Genomic DNA, 14,497 nt, shown 5'->3' on the forward strand with positions numbered 1-14,497 from the left:
GGCAGCATCTTCACATATATATATATATATATATATATACACACACACACACAAGTATTTTAAGGGTCTGCACAGAATTATTCTTTCATAGGACAAAATCTCAACTAATACATTGTGTACTCATTTCTATGGCAGCATCTTCACAAATAAAATATACTCAAGTTTCATGAAAAATAACTGTTTTAATTCTCATCTTAGTTTATAATACATTTTTGAATAATTTAAATCTGGCAGAATCACAAAATTTAATCAGAAAACTACAAGTTCATTCAGACTTAACACATTTTTCTTTTCCTTTTCCCAGTATACTGTAACAGTCAGATCAGCTATCAGATCCTGAAATGCACTTTTCCTATGGGATCAGGTGTCTTAGCAAGTATATCCAATCTGTCAGCAACTTGAACCTGTTGATATTAAAATCTATATTCCCCAGTCCATTGGTAGTTCTTCAAGCATCCTGTTACGTGTAACCCTTGCCCTGACTTGTGTTATGTCACAAATACTAGACTTTCCTTAAAGAATCTTGAGGGAAAGTTACTTAAGTGTGGGAAATCCCTTGGAAAAAATATCAAGATCATGGTTAACGTTCTCTCCTCCAAGGCATTTCAGCTAACCATTGTAAATTATTTCTCCTTACACTATTTCCCTTTTCTTCAGGAAAAAAATCAGTGATTTCAGTCAGTATCTGTCATAAAATGTTTAGTACATTTCAAGTTTGTCATATTGTTCCAAATAAAGGCAAGTAGTACTCAAAAACTTACCACAGGATGAATCTGGTGTTTATTCTTTAGCTCCCTATAGGCTAACAAGACAGAGAAGACAGAGCAATAGTTTCATGCTCATTTCACATAGAGCAGGTAACTTGAAGTGCCATACTATTCCTGAGAAGAAGCCTGACATAGTATATAAAGATAATATTTCAAAAAATAGCATTAAATAGATCACTTATATTAACCTTCAAATAGGTGTGTATAAGTCAGAGAACATGGCAAATTGTTTTTAAGGCTATGTCTACTTGAATTATTGATAATAGAAAAATAGAAAGATACAAAGAAATTATTTGGCTCTCTGTATCCAAAGAAAGCATGAATATTTTGAGAAACTGGATGTGGAAATTAGAAAATAGCTTACTAACTAATCCTAGGAATTTTAAATAAAGGTATCACTCATTACATATACCTCAGTTTCCATCAGCAATACAGTAAACTTTTAGTTGAAAAATTTCAGGAAATATAAGCATATATCATAGTCACATTAGTGTTGGATCTATATTTTTCTTTTATAAATCCCAAAATAAAAACCAGATTAAACTTATACTTTCAATTCATAATTTTAGAAAGGCAAGCCTATTTTTCAACACTATTTTTTCCTGGAGGATGAAAATGGCTAAAACTTCAAATTGAAGAATTGAGAGTCTAATTCACATTTGTATGTGTGTGAGTGACTTTGTGTGTATATGTGTGTGTGTTTAATGAAGGTAAAATGCACATAACACACAAATAATCACTTTAAAGTATACGATTCAATGGCATTTAGTTCATTTTCAATAGTGTATAACCACTCTCTCTCTCTAGTTTCAACAATTTTTCATCACTCCAGAAAAATATCCATTAAATAATCAACTCCATACCCATTAAAAAGTTATTTTATGTTCCTCTTTTCCCCCACATCCTGATAACCACTAATCTGCCTCCTGACTCTATGGATTTGCCTATTTTTTATATTTTGTTTAAAGGGAATTGTACAACATGTGACCTTCTGTGTCTGGCTTATTTCACTTAGCATGTTTAAAAGGTTCATCCAAGTGGTAACATATGTCAGTACTTCATTCTGTTTTATGGTTGAATAATATTCCACTGTACGTATACACCAAAATTCGTTTTTACATTCTCCTGACAGACATTTGCTTCAACCTTTTGGTATTATGAATAATGCTGCTATAAGCATTCCCGTACAAGTTTCTATGTGGATTTATGTTTTCATTTCTCTTGGTATATACCTAAGAGTAGAATTGCCAGATTATATGGTGATGCTATTTTTAACTCCAAGAACTGCCAAACTGTTTTCTGATTCAGTGGCTGTATCTTTTTACATTCCCATTAGCAATGAATAAGTGTTCTTATTTCTCCACATCCACACCAACACGTATTTCCATCCTTTTCAGTATAGTCGTTCTAGTGGGTGTTAAGTGGTATCTCACTGTGGTTTTGAAATGCATTTTGTTAATTATTAATGATGTTAAATATCTTTTGAAGTGCTGACTGGGCATTTTTAAACTGTCTTTGGAGAAATTTCTATTCAACCATTTGGCCCATTTAAAAATAATGTTGCTTGTCTTTTTGTTGTCGAGTTGTAAGAGCTCTTGATACATTCTGGATATTAACCCTTATTAGATATATGATTTTCAAATATTTTTCCCATTTTGTAGGTTGTCTTTTCACTTATTTGATAAATTTGTTTGATGTACAAAACTGTGTTTAAATTTTTATGAAATCAAATTTATCTTTTTAAAAGTTTTATTGTGGTAAGATTACTTTATATCCAATGTCTTAAAATTTTAAACACACAATACAGTATTGTTAAATACAAGCACTATGTTTTACAGACGATCTCTAGAAACTTATTCATCTTGCATAACTGATATTCTATACCTGTTCAAAAACAACTCCCTATTCCCACCCCCACCCCAGCTCCTGGAAACCACCCCTCTACTCTGCTTCCTTGAGTTTGGCTATTCTAGATACCTCATACAAGTGAAGTTGTGTAGCATCTGTCCTTCTGTAACTGTCTTGCATCACTAGTATGATGTCCCCCACATTCATCTATGTTTCTGTATATGGCAGGGTCTCCTTCCTTTTTAAGGCTAAGTAACATCTCATTATATGTATATACCATATTCTCTCCATTCATCTGTGGATGGATATTTAGGCTGCCTTTACATCCTGGCTATTGTGAATAATGCTGCAATGAATATGGAAGTTCAGATATTTCTTTTTCCCTTATGTTGCTCATACTTTTGCTGTCTAATCTAAAAATCTATTGACAAATCTGATGTCATGAAGATTTACTGTTATGGTTTCTTCTATTGTTTTATAACATTAGCTTTTATATTTAGAGCATTGATCCATTTTGTGTGTGTGTGTGTGGGTGGGGGAGGTTTTGGCCACACCGTGAGGTTTAGCAGGATCTTAGTTCCCTGACCAGGGATTGAACCCAAGCCATGGCAGTGAAACCACTGAGTCCTAACCACTGGACTACCAGGGAATTCCCCATTTTGTGTTAATTTCTGTATATGTAGTGAATTAGAGGTCCAACTTCATCCTTTTGCATATTGTGGCAAAAGGCCTATTATTATGGCATAATATTATGTACTGACTTGATATCTGATAAAATAGGGAGGGCTTTGAATGGCCTAACTGCAAGTTCCACTACCTACTCTGCTCCAACAGATAAGGTCCCCTATCCAAGCAACGCTCCTTATCACTTGGGCCAGGTGAACCTCCGTTTTATCCCTGAGCAGTGGGTTTCAGTTTCTTGCTAGCCCACAGAATTTTTCAAACAAACCATTACATCCTGCTGAAGGCATCAGGGACAACCCCACCTTCTTGATAATGCAAAGCCTGTCTCGCTTCGTTGTTCTCTCTGTTCCTAAGTGTAACTCCAGTGTGACCTTGCATGGGATGCAGTGTCCTTCCCCCCACAGAAGTGCTCTGTGTGATTAATGAACTGCTGTCAGTGTCATATGCCCAGCGTCAGTTCAAGATATGTTCACTCATACCCAGAACTCTAGGATGGGGATCCCTCCATCTTAAATGGAGCAAATAGAAGGTGATTAATACAATGTGGTTATCTAGTTGTACCAGCACCACTTATTGAAGAGACCATTTTCCCCCCATTGAATGGTCTTGGACCAATGTTAAAATCAATCTGCCATAGATATTTGGGGTTATTTCTGCATTCTAAATTTTATGCCGTTGGTCTATATGTCTATCTGTATGCCAGTACCATATCGTTTGGATTAACCATGTTGCTTAGATTAAGTTTTGAAATCAGGAGGTGTGAATCTTTCAACTTTGCTTCTCATTTTCAGTATTGTTTTAGATGCTTGAGGACCTCAGAACCCATAGCAATTTGAGGATCAACTTTTCAGTTCTGCAAAAAAGGCTATTGGAATTTTAATAGTGATTGTATTAAATCTGTAAATCACTTTGGGGAGTATTGTCATTTTAACAATATTAAGTCTTCCAATCCATTAACATGGGATATCTTTCCATTCAAGCAGAGTCTTCTATAATTTCTTTTAATAATATTTTGTACTTTTCAGTGAGCATGTCTTTCATCTCCTTGATTACATTTATTCCTAGGTATTGTATTTTTTGTACGAAGTTTATTATAAATGGAATTGCTTTCATAACCACCATCCATCTCTAGAACACTTTTCCTCTTGTAAAACTGCAATTCTATACCCATTAAACAATAACTCTCCATTCTCCTCTCCCTCCCACCCCCAACAACCACCATTTTACTTTCTGTCCCTATGATTTTTGACTATTTTTTCTGTGTGTGTGTAAGACTAAGCATAATACCCTCAAAGTTCACCTGTGTTGTAGTATTAAGAATTTCCTTCCTTTTCAAAGTTGAATAATATTTTATTGTATGTATATACCACATTTTGCTTATCCATTCATCCATCAGTGGACACTTTGGTTGCTTCCACATTTTAGCTATTGTGAATAATGCTGCTATGAGCATGGCTGCACAAATATCTATTTGAGACTATGCTTTCATTTCTTTTGGGTTTACACCCAGAAGTAGAATTGATAGATCATATGGTAACTCTATTTTTAAGTCTATTAAGAGTGACCATAGTGTTTCCCACAGTGCCTGGGCCAACTTACATTTCTACCAATGGTTAAGTAGGCTTCCAGTTTCTTCATATCCTCATCCTTTGTTATTTATTTTTATAATAGCCATTCTAATGCATATGAGGTGATATTTCATTGTAGTTTTGATTTGTGTTTTCCTAAAAATTAGTGATGTTGAGCATCTTTTCATATACTTACTGGCCATTTGTATATCTTCTTTGGAGAGATATCTACTCAAGTACTTTGCTCATTTTTTATTTATGTTGTTTGTTTTTGTTGTTGTTGAGTTTTAGAAGTTCTCTATTTAATCTGGATATTAATACCTTATCATATATATGATTTATAAATATTTTTCTGTCATTCAATGTGTTGCTTTTTTATTCTGTTGATAATGTCTTTTGATGTTCAAAGTTGGACTGCCAAATCCAAGATTGTGAAGCTTTTGCTCTATGTTTTCTTCTAAGAGTTGTAGTTTTAACTCTTAAATATAGGTTTTCAATCCATTTTGAGCTAATTTTTGAATATGGTGCTTGGGAAAGGTCCAACTTCATTTTTTTTACATGTAGATGTCCAGTTTTCTCAGTATTGTATGTTCAAAAGATTGTAGTTTCCCCATTAAATGGCTTTGTTACTCTTGTTGAAAACCATTTATCTTTAGATGCTAGTGTTTAGGTCTAGTCTCTCTATTCTATCTCACTGGTCTATATGTCTTTATTTATGTCGGGCAATACTGTTTTGATTACTTTATCTCCTTATACTAAGTTTTAAAATCAGGAAGTTGAGTCTTCCAGCTTTGTGTTTCCTGTTCAAAATTGTTTTGATTACTTGAGATCCCTTGAGATACCATATGAATTTTAGGATGGGTTTTTCTATTTCTGTAAAACTGTAATTGGGATTTTCATAGGGATTACATTGAATTCAGCGGATCACTTTGGGTAGTATTGACATCTGAACAATATAAAGTTTTCCATCCCATAAATATTTGTCCATTCATTTATGTCTTTAATTGCTTTCAGATGTGTCACAGTTTTCATTGTACAAGTTTTTTCTGTTTGATTGTTTGTTTACCCTTAATTAATTGCTAAGCATTTTATTCTTTTTTAATGTTATTGTAGATCAAATAGTTTTAATAATTTCCTGTTTTGATTGTTTCTTGTTACTGTATAAAAATGCAACTAGGGGCTTCCCTGGTGGCACAGTGATTGAGAGTCCGCCTGCCAATGCAGGGGACGCGGGTTCGTGCCTCGGTCTGGGAAGATCCCACATGCCACGGAGCGGCTGGGACCGTGAGCCATGGTCGCTGAGCCTGCACATCCGGAGCCTGTGCTCTGCAACGGGAGAGGCCACAACAGTGAGAGGCCCACATACAGCAAAAAAAAAAAAAAAGCAACTGATTTTTCTGTATTCACTTTGTATCTGGTTACTTTGCTGAATTCATTTATTACTTCTAACAGTTTTCTGTGTGTGGAAACATTAGGGTTTTCTATATAGAAGATCATATCTCATGTGAACAGAGAGAAATTTACTTCTTCTTTTCCAACTTGGATGCCTTTTATTTTTCTTTCCTGCCTAACTTCTCTGACTAGAACTTCCAGTACAATGCTGAACAGAAGTGGTGAAAGTGGGTATCAGTGTCTTACTCCTGATCTTAGAGGCAAAGCTTTCAATCTTTAACCATTGAGCATGATGCTTGCTATGGATTTTCATATATGGATTTTATTATGTTAAGGTATTTTCCTCCTATTCATCTGTTGAGTGTTTTTATCTTGAAAGTTGAATTTAGTCAAACGCCTTTCCTGAATTAATCAAGAGATTTTTCCTCCTTCATTTTGTTAATGTGGCATATTACTTTGATGAATATTCATATATTGAATCATCCTTGCATTCCCAGAAAAAAACCCACTTGTTCATGTTGTATAATACATGTAATATGTTGCTGAATTTGGTTCCCAATTATTTTCTTGAGGATTCTTGCATCCACGTTCAGAAAGGATAATGGCCTATAGTTTGGTTTCTTAGAGTGTGTCTTTCTAGCTTTGGTATCAATCAAAGTAATGTTGGCCTCAAATAATGAGTTAAGAAGTATTTCCAACTCTTTTTTTGGAAAAGTTTGAGAAGCATTGATGTTCTTCATTAAATGTGTGGTAGAATTCATCAGTGAAGTCATCACTTCTATACCTTTTGTTTGTTGTCAGTTTTTTGAATATTGATTCAATTTCCTTGCTCATTAGGCCTATTCAGATTTTCTATTTCATCATGCTTTAGTCTTGGAATGTTTCTAGAAATTTTGTCCATTTCATCTAGCTTACGCAATTTGTTGTTGTATAATTGTTTTAGTACTCTCTTTTAATCATTTTTCTTTTTCTGTTGAAGTGATAGTAATGCCCTCACTCTTAGATCTGATTTTAGTATTTTGAGTCTTCTCTCTTTTTATCTTAGTCCATCAAAACTTTGTTTGTCAATTTTGTTGATCCTTTCAAAGAACCAACTTCAGGTTTCATTGAGTTTGCCTATTGTTTGCATATCCTCTATTTAATTTATCTCTGCTCTATCTTTATTGTTTCCTTCTTTCTGTTAGCTTTGGTTTTAGTTTTTTCTGTTTCTAGTTCCTTAAGTTGTACAGTTCAATTTTTATATCTTCTTGCTGTATTGAATTGAATCTTTTATTAATCTTTATATAATCTCTTTCTTTGTTTCATGAAACCTTTATTTATTTAAGGTCTGTTTTGTCTGACATTAGTATAGGCACCTCTGCTCTTTTGTTATTGTGTAGACTATCCTCTCCCGTCTTTTCACTTTCAATCTACTTGTTTCAATGGAACCAAGTGTCTTGTAAATAGCATGGAATTTCGATCATGGTTTTTAAAGTCAGTCTGCTAATGTCTGACTTTGGAAAGTTTAATCTATTTACGTTTAAAGTAATCACTAATAAAAAAGGACTTATTTCTTTCATTGTGCTATTTGTTTTCTATATGTCTTACAGCTCTTTTGTCCCTTATTTTCTCCATTACTGTCTTCTTTTAAATTTAATTGATTTTTTAAAACAGTGAAATGTTTGAATTCCTTTCCATTGTCCTTTGTGTATATTCCATCACTATTTTTTGTTTCCATGGGGTTACATTTAATGCCCTAAAGTTTTAACTTGAATTTATAGCAGCTTAATCTCAATAACACAAAACTCTGCTCCTTTACAGCTCAATTCACACCTTTTTCCATTGTTGATATAATAAAATTACATCTTTATATATATATATATTGTGTGCCCCAAAAGATAAACTAATAATCCTTTAAATTGATTCATTTCTTAAATTATGTTGTAAACAAAATATGAAGTTATAAGCCAAACTTACAATAATACTAGCTTTTATAACTGCCCATGTATTTACCTTTACTGCTAATTTTATTTCTTCATACAGCTTTAAATTATTGTCTAGTGTCCTTTCATTTCACCCTGCAAAACTCCTTTTAGCATTTCTTGCAGGGCAGGTCTAGTGTTATTGAACTTCAGCTTTTGTTTATCTGGGAATGTCTTAAATTCTCCCTTGCTTTTGATGGTCAGTTTTGTAGAATATAGAATTATCGGTCAATTCAGAGGTTTTTTTCTTTTAGTACTTTAAATATATAGGCTCACTGCCTTCTGGTCTCCCAAAGTTTCTGATGAGAAATGTGTTAGTAATCACATTGAGCAACCATTGTATATGACATGTCACTCCCCTATTGCTGCTTTCAAAATTTTGTTTTTGACTTTAAAATTTGATTATAGGATGTCTGACTATAGGTACCTTCAAGTACATATTACTTGGAGTTATTAAGTTTATTGGATGTTTACACTTATGCATTTCATCAATTTAGAAACTTGTTCAGTCATTAGCTTCTTTGAATATTCTCTCTAATCTTTTCTTTTTCTCTTCTCCTTCTGGGATTCCCATAATACATATTTTTATCCACTTAATAATGTTCCATAATTCCTTAGGCTATGTTCACTTTCCTTCAATCTTTTTTCTTTCTACTGTTTAAACTTGGTAATTCCCATTGTCCTATTTTCAATTTTACTGATTCTCTCTTCCACCTGCTCAAATCTGCCTTTGAATCTTGCAGTGACTTTGTTTGTTATTGTACTTTTTAGCTCAAGGTTTCTTTTTGTCTTCTTTTTAGGTTATCTACATCTTTATTCATATTTTTATCTTGTCCATACTTTTTTTCCACTTTCTCCATGTTTTCTCTTAGTTCTTTGAGCATCCTTAAAATAGTCATTTTAAAGTATTTGTCTAATATATCTGCCATCAGGTCTTTTTCAAGGACATTTCTGTTGATTTCTTTTTTTCCTTTGAATGGACTATACTTTCCTCTTTTTATGTATACTTTGTAATTTTTAATTGAGAACCGGATATATTGAATATCATAATGTGATAATTCTGGAAATCAGATTCTCACCCCTTTCCAGGAAAATTTCTGTTACTTGTTTGGGGATTCAGTTGTCTGTTTCAAGAGTTAACGAGATTATTTTTGCAAAGTCTATATTCTTTGTTAGGTGTAGTCACTGAATTCTCTGTTTACTTATCTCTGCAGTCAGTGAGTGACCTCACAGAAATTCCTTGAATTCTTGGATCCAATAAGAAAGTAAAATAATAAACGTGTCCTTTCTCTTTAAATTATTTCAACAGATTCTGCCTCAGAACCCACTTGAGATCCAGGGATTGAAACAATGGTCTACCCCTTTGCCAGTTCCTCAGTGAACTACCAGGTAGATCAAAGCAACAAACCCAGTTTTTGGAGATCAAAGATCTTATTGCCTATACTGCTACTAGCAAGACACACCAGGAACACAGGCCACTGTCCTATCACTGTCTACTGCTGGTCTTGAGAAGTGGGATAGTAACTGCTATGCAAAACAACAAAATTTACCAAAATGTACCATTTTCTTTATCAAGCGCTCCCTCAAAGCTGCAAAATTTGGCTAGTATCTAGAGTTCAACAGGAGTTCAGAACTTATTTTGACAGTTCTTACCAACCCAATAGATGTTTTGTTGGAAGGACTAATTTTTGGAGCTTCGTTCTCCAAAGAAGAACATCTACCTAATTCATGCTTTATGGGATTTTAAATTTTGTAGCCAGATCACAATTTAGAAATTATATAGTCATGTCCTTGTGTTCTGGGAGGGATATATTGCATTTTAATATTTTGGAATAGAAATCCTATTAGAAACAAAAATCTTTGCATAAGAAATTATACTGACAATCTTTGTAGGCTGATGGCTAGGACCAAGATAACATGGGGAATCAAAAGATTGATAACACTAGATTGTAGAAACAATATTATTGAAAGGAAATTTACAGGAACTTGGGGGAGGGTGGAAGAGATAAGAATGAATATAAGAGGGCAGTATGGCAAAAGGATCTAAAGGAATTTAAGAAAAGTTGTGCTTATTTTTTTAAAATTATCTTGCATTCCCCCACCTCTTCCCCAACACATACACTGTACTTCGATGTCTTTTCTTAATTTAGTGTGAGGGTGTGTGTGTCTCAGAAGGGATGTATTAATGAGGAAATTAAGAGATATTTTACAAATTCAGGCTAGCAGAGTGAAGAAAACACAATATGTAGAAGGAAGTAGAATGATTCAAAACAAATTAATTCATTAAAGTAGCAAATTAAAGTAATAGAAAAGCATGAAATCCTAGAGCTCTTGGGGATGTTTTGTAGTCTTATATAAGGCACCAATCTTTACAGAGCATGACCTGGGATTGGGGACCAATTCTATATAAATATTACTGGGCAGGAAGACCTAATTAACAATATAGTTAAATATGTTTTGGGCAGAGAATTTCCAAACATCATTCAAGCTAAGTTAAAAATATATATTGGCCTTGATTGTGACCAAATTTTTAGCCTAATTTTCTTTTTCATGAATCAAAATATGTTTTTTGCTTAGACTGAATGCTAGTGCTCTAATATTTTGACTTGTGTATGATGGCCCATTTTTCTTAAGTTACAAATTACTTTTTAATTTTTTTTGGTCTTTAGGCTTGGCTTTTAGAATCCTCAACAAGCTGCATTTAAAAGCTCTCAAGATACAGTTAATAGTATCTGCATTTTCTAGTTGCTGTGTCCTTCCTTATCCCAGGAAAAGGAAGTGCCTTCTGTTCAGGGAATCTGGGGCCTATTAAAGAGAAATATTGTAAATATCTAAATTCCTGGCACAGAAAGCCCCTAGAAGTTTATTTCTTTCAATTCTCATGTGTAAAATCAAAAGTCAAACAAAACCAAACCAGCTGCTTTGTTCTAATCATTGTTTTTTACAGCCAAATATTTTAGGTAAAAAATAGTGAAAAAATAATGCTTTCTAATGCTGAGTTTTCTGGATTATTTTCTATCTTGTCTTTCTTTTCATTAACAGATCTTGGGTATATTAAATATATCTTATTTTGTTTGATATCACCAAATCTTTAAAATAATCTTTATCAGAACATAACAAACCAAATAAAAAAAATAGGTAAATGATTCCAATAATAATCATTGGAATTATATTTACCCACCGAGTTCAATGCTTTTCATATAAATCTGTGAATGCTTCATGTCAGTGCCAGGTCCTATAACAACCAGAGTACAAGAGTAAATGAAAAGTGAAGAAACTTTGCATAGCAATAATGTGTAATTACGGGACTGTAAAACAACCCAATCTGACTCCAGTATATTCTATATGTAATTCCATATTCACAAAATTTAAAGTATAAACTAATAATATTATAGCTAATTTTCAGTCACTATTGGAAAGAATATATCATCCTACCTCACCCACCTCCTCTTAAAAAACTAAATGATGGAAAAGCATAGGAAAAGTATATTTAGGTAAATGCCATTATGCACTAGGTACAAAATATTAAAACTATTTCAAAGATAAATATCCAAGCATATGTTCTCTATTTTTCAGTATAATATAGTTTCACACCCTCATCAAATAAAATAACTAAAATTATAGGTATTTGGGTTGAATCGTTTCCCAATCAAAAAGATATGTTGGAGTCCTAACCTCTAACATTTCAGAATGTGACCTTATTTGCAAATAGGGTCTTTGCAGAGATAATAAAGTTAAAATGGGATCATTAGGGTGGGCCAATGACCAATGTGACTGGTGTCTTCACAGAAAAGGGGGAAATTTGGACACAGAGAGGCACACATAGAAGGAAGATGATGTGAAGAAAGGGGCCATCTACAGAGCCAAGAAGATAGACCTAGAACATATCTTTCCTTCATAGTTCTTATGAAGGAACCAATTCTCTCAACACCCTGATTTCAGACTTCAAGGCTCCAAAATTGTGAGGGAATTAATTTCTGTTTTTTAAGGCACCAGTTTGTGGTACATTGTTATGGCAACAATAACTAAATTCAAGAGTAAAAATTCTTATCATTCAAATTAAGATAAGTAAATGCTATCATTATATTAACAGAAACCAGTTAGATTACTATTTGTTTAAATAATTCTTCCACATGTTTGTGTTATTTTATTCAAAGGAAGCAATTTCCAAATTTTCCCATTCAAGTAGAAAGAAAAAAATTAACTTAGATGATCCATGGGTATTGGTCATTGAATTTTTATTTGGTAATTCATATTTACCAAGGTTTTATCTATATCTTTATATATACATAATATTTTAATGTTGAGTAGAAGTAGTACTCTATGCTAATTTTAATTATTTCTGTATTGTTAGCTATAATTTTTTGTTTCTAAGTTTATATCCCTTACTTTCCTGAACAACTTGTCATGGAAAGTGTGTGTGTGCATTGTTTCTTATAATTTTGAGGATTATACCTTAGTATAATGAACATGAGTTCCTATGTATATTTTATTTATACTTTGAAAATTAACATTTTGATGCTTTCTAAATAAAAGTGAACATTCAAAACTATATTTCTTCACAATGCATTCCATTGACACGAAATAAAACTTTTTCTAATAATATAATGCTTAAATAAGAGAGGAATAATTATTAACATTACATACAGTTTAAATATTAGAAATCTCTAGTATATCATAGAAGATTATTTAATTGAATAACTTGTTCTTAATCAGAAAAAGTTTTTCTGTCAGGCTGATATTTCCTGCAATCATTTTCCTATATAATTTTTGATATGAATGAGAGTGTGTTTATGTTGTAATCTGAGGAATGCTAATATTTAAGTTCCTATTATTTTGTAGTTTAGTACATAATTTCAAATGACACATAGCTTTATTGGAAAACTTTTGTTTCACTTTACCTATAATGTCTGAATCAGCATTTCATATGTTTAAGATATTAATCAAATAAATGTGTAATTAAACACATCCTTTTGCCTTGCTATTTTATTGACTATAGTCATTTTAGTTATTATTCTGTATTCTTACTTCCCCTTATTTCACTTGAAAAATTAGCTGACTGATAAATTTTGGTCATCAGATTATTTCTTTTATTTTTTATTGCAATTTCAAATAGCTCTTCATTTGAAAATATATAAAAAGGATAACAATAAGCTAACTCTTGCATGGTGTATGTATTTAATCTGACAAAAAATTCTGAATGATGCCATTAGTATTTCAAATATCATAAAATAAAATGTATTCTAATATTTTAGTTTTTTAGGGTTCTACAAATACTGACACTGTGTAACATTTAGCAGAATGTTATTTTACAATTTTCTGGGATTTCAAATTTCCATGTCAAAAACAATGTCTATATAGTAAGGTTATAGGCTTCTCAGACAACTAGAACATATTACCTAACTGGACTTCAGTAGAGTTTTTATTCCTCCTCCCTTTACTAACATTTGTAACAACATATCATGCCAGTAAAATTATTTAAAAGTGTGAGGAGTCAAAAAATTATTACTGATATTGCAATTGATTAACTTTTTTTAGAGAACAGTGTGAATCAGCCATTTTATTGTGATAATCTTAAATCTATTAATGACAGACATCAAATAGTTCACTAGAATTAATTTAAATTTATTTAAAAATATATACATATCCTCTGATGAAGTTTTTATGTAAAATGGTATAAGGAAATCAGGTATTTGCTTTACCAGTCTACCTACTAAATAAATAATAAGCATAGGGTTATTGCTCAGAACTATTTTTCTACAGCCTAAAATATTGAAGGAATTCTTGTTTAATGCAGTGCTGATATTCTCAGTTTGAAAGAGCAAGAGAGGATCAAATATAAACAACCCTCATCATCCCCACCTAAAGTTCAGAGTTTCTAGCTTCTAAAAGAGGACTGATTTTATAAGACATGGATCCTAGTACAGTTCAAACAGGTAATTTTTCTCTATATTCTCTTTACATATAGCCATGTGTGGCTCTAAAAATTAGATTCCTATTTTTAATAAAGCTCTGAGTTCACTAAAATATTTACTTTGTCTTAGAAATCCTCAGCATGAAGAGCCCTGAGTTTAATCCATTTTTTCACTTTTATTAAATTAACAATCCTATATTTATTAACTGTTTATTCTAACTTTTGTCATTCTCTAGCTTTCATGTATCACAAACAGATTAAAGGGATGCAATATATAGGTAAAATAATAATAGCTAAATAAAATTTATTAAAATGATATTTTATTGGAAAGGACAGTGTAATAATTAGCTCCAATCTCCAGTT

This window comes from Neophocaena asiaeorientalis, unplaced genomic scaffold (genome assembly GCF_003031525.2).
Source record: "Neophocaena asiaeorientalis asiaeorientalis breed wild unplaced genomic scaffold, Neophocaena_asiaeorientalis_V1.1 scaffold24, whole genome shotgun sequence".
Classification (NCBI taxonomy): Eukaryota; Metazoa; Chordata; class Mammalia; order Artiodactyla; family Phocoenidae; genus Neophocaena; species Neophocaena asiaeorientalis.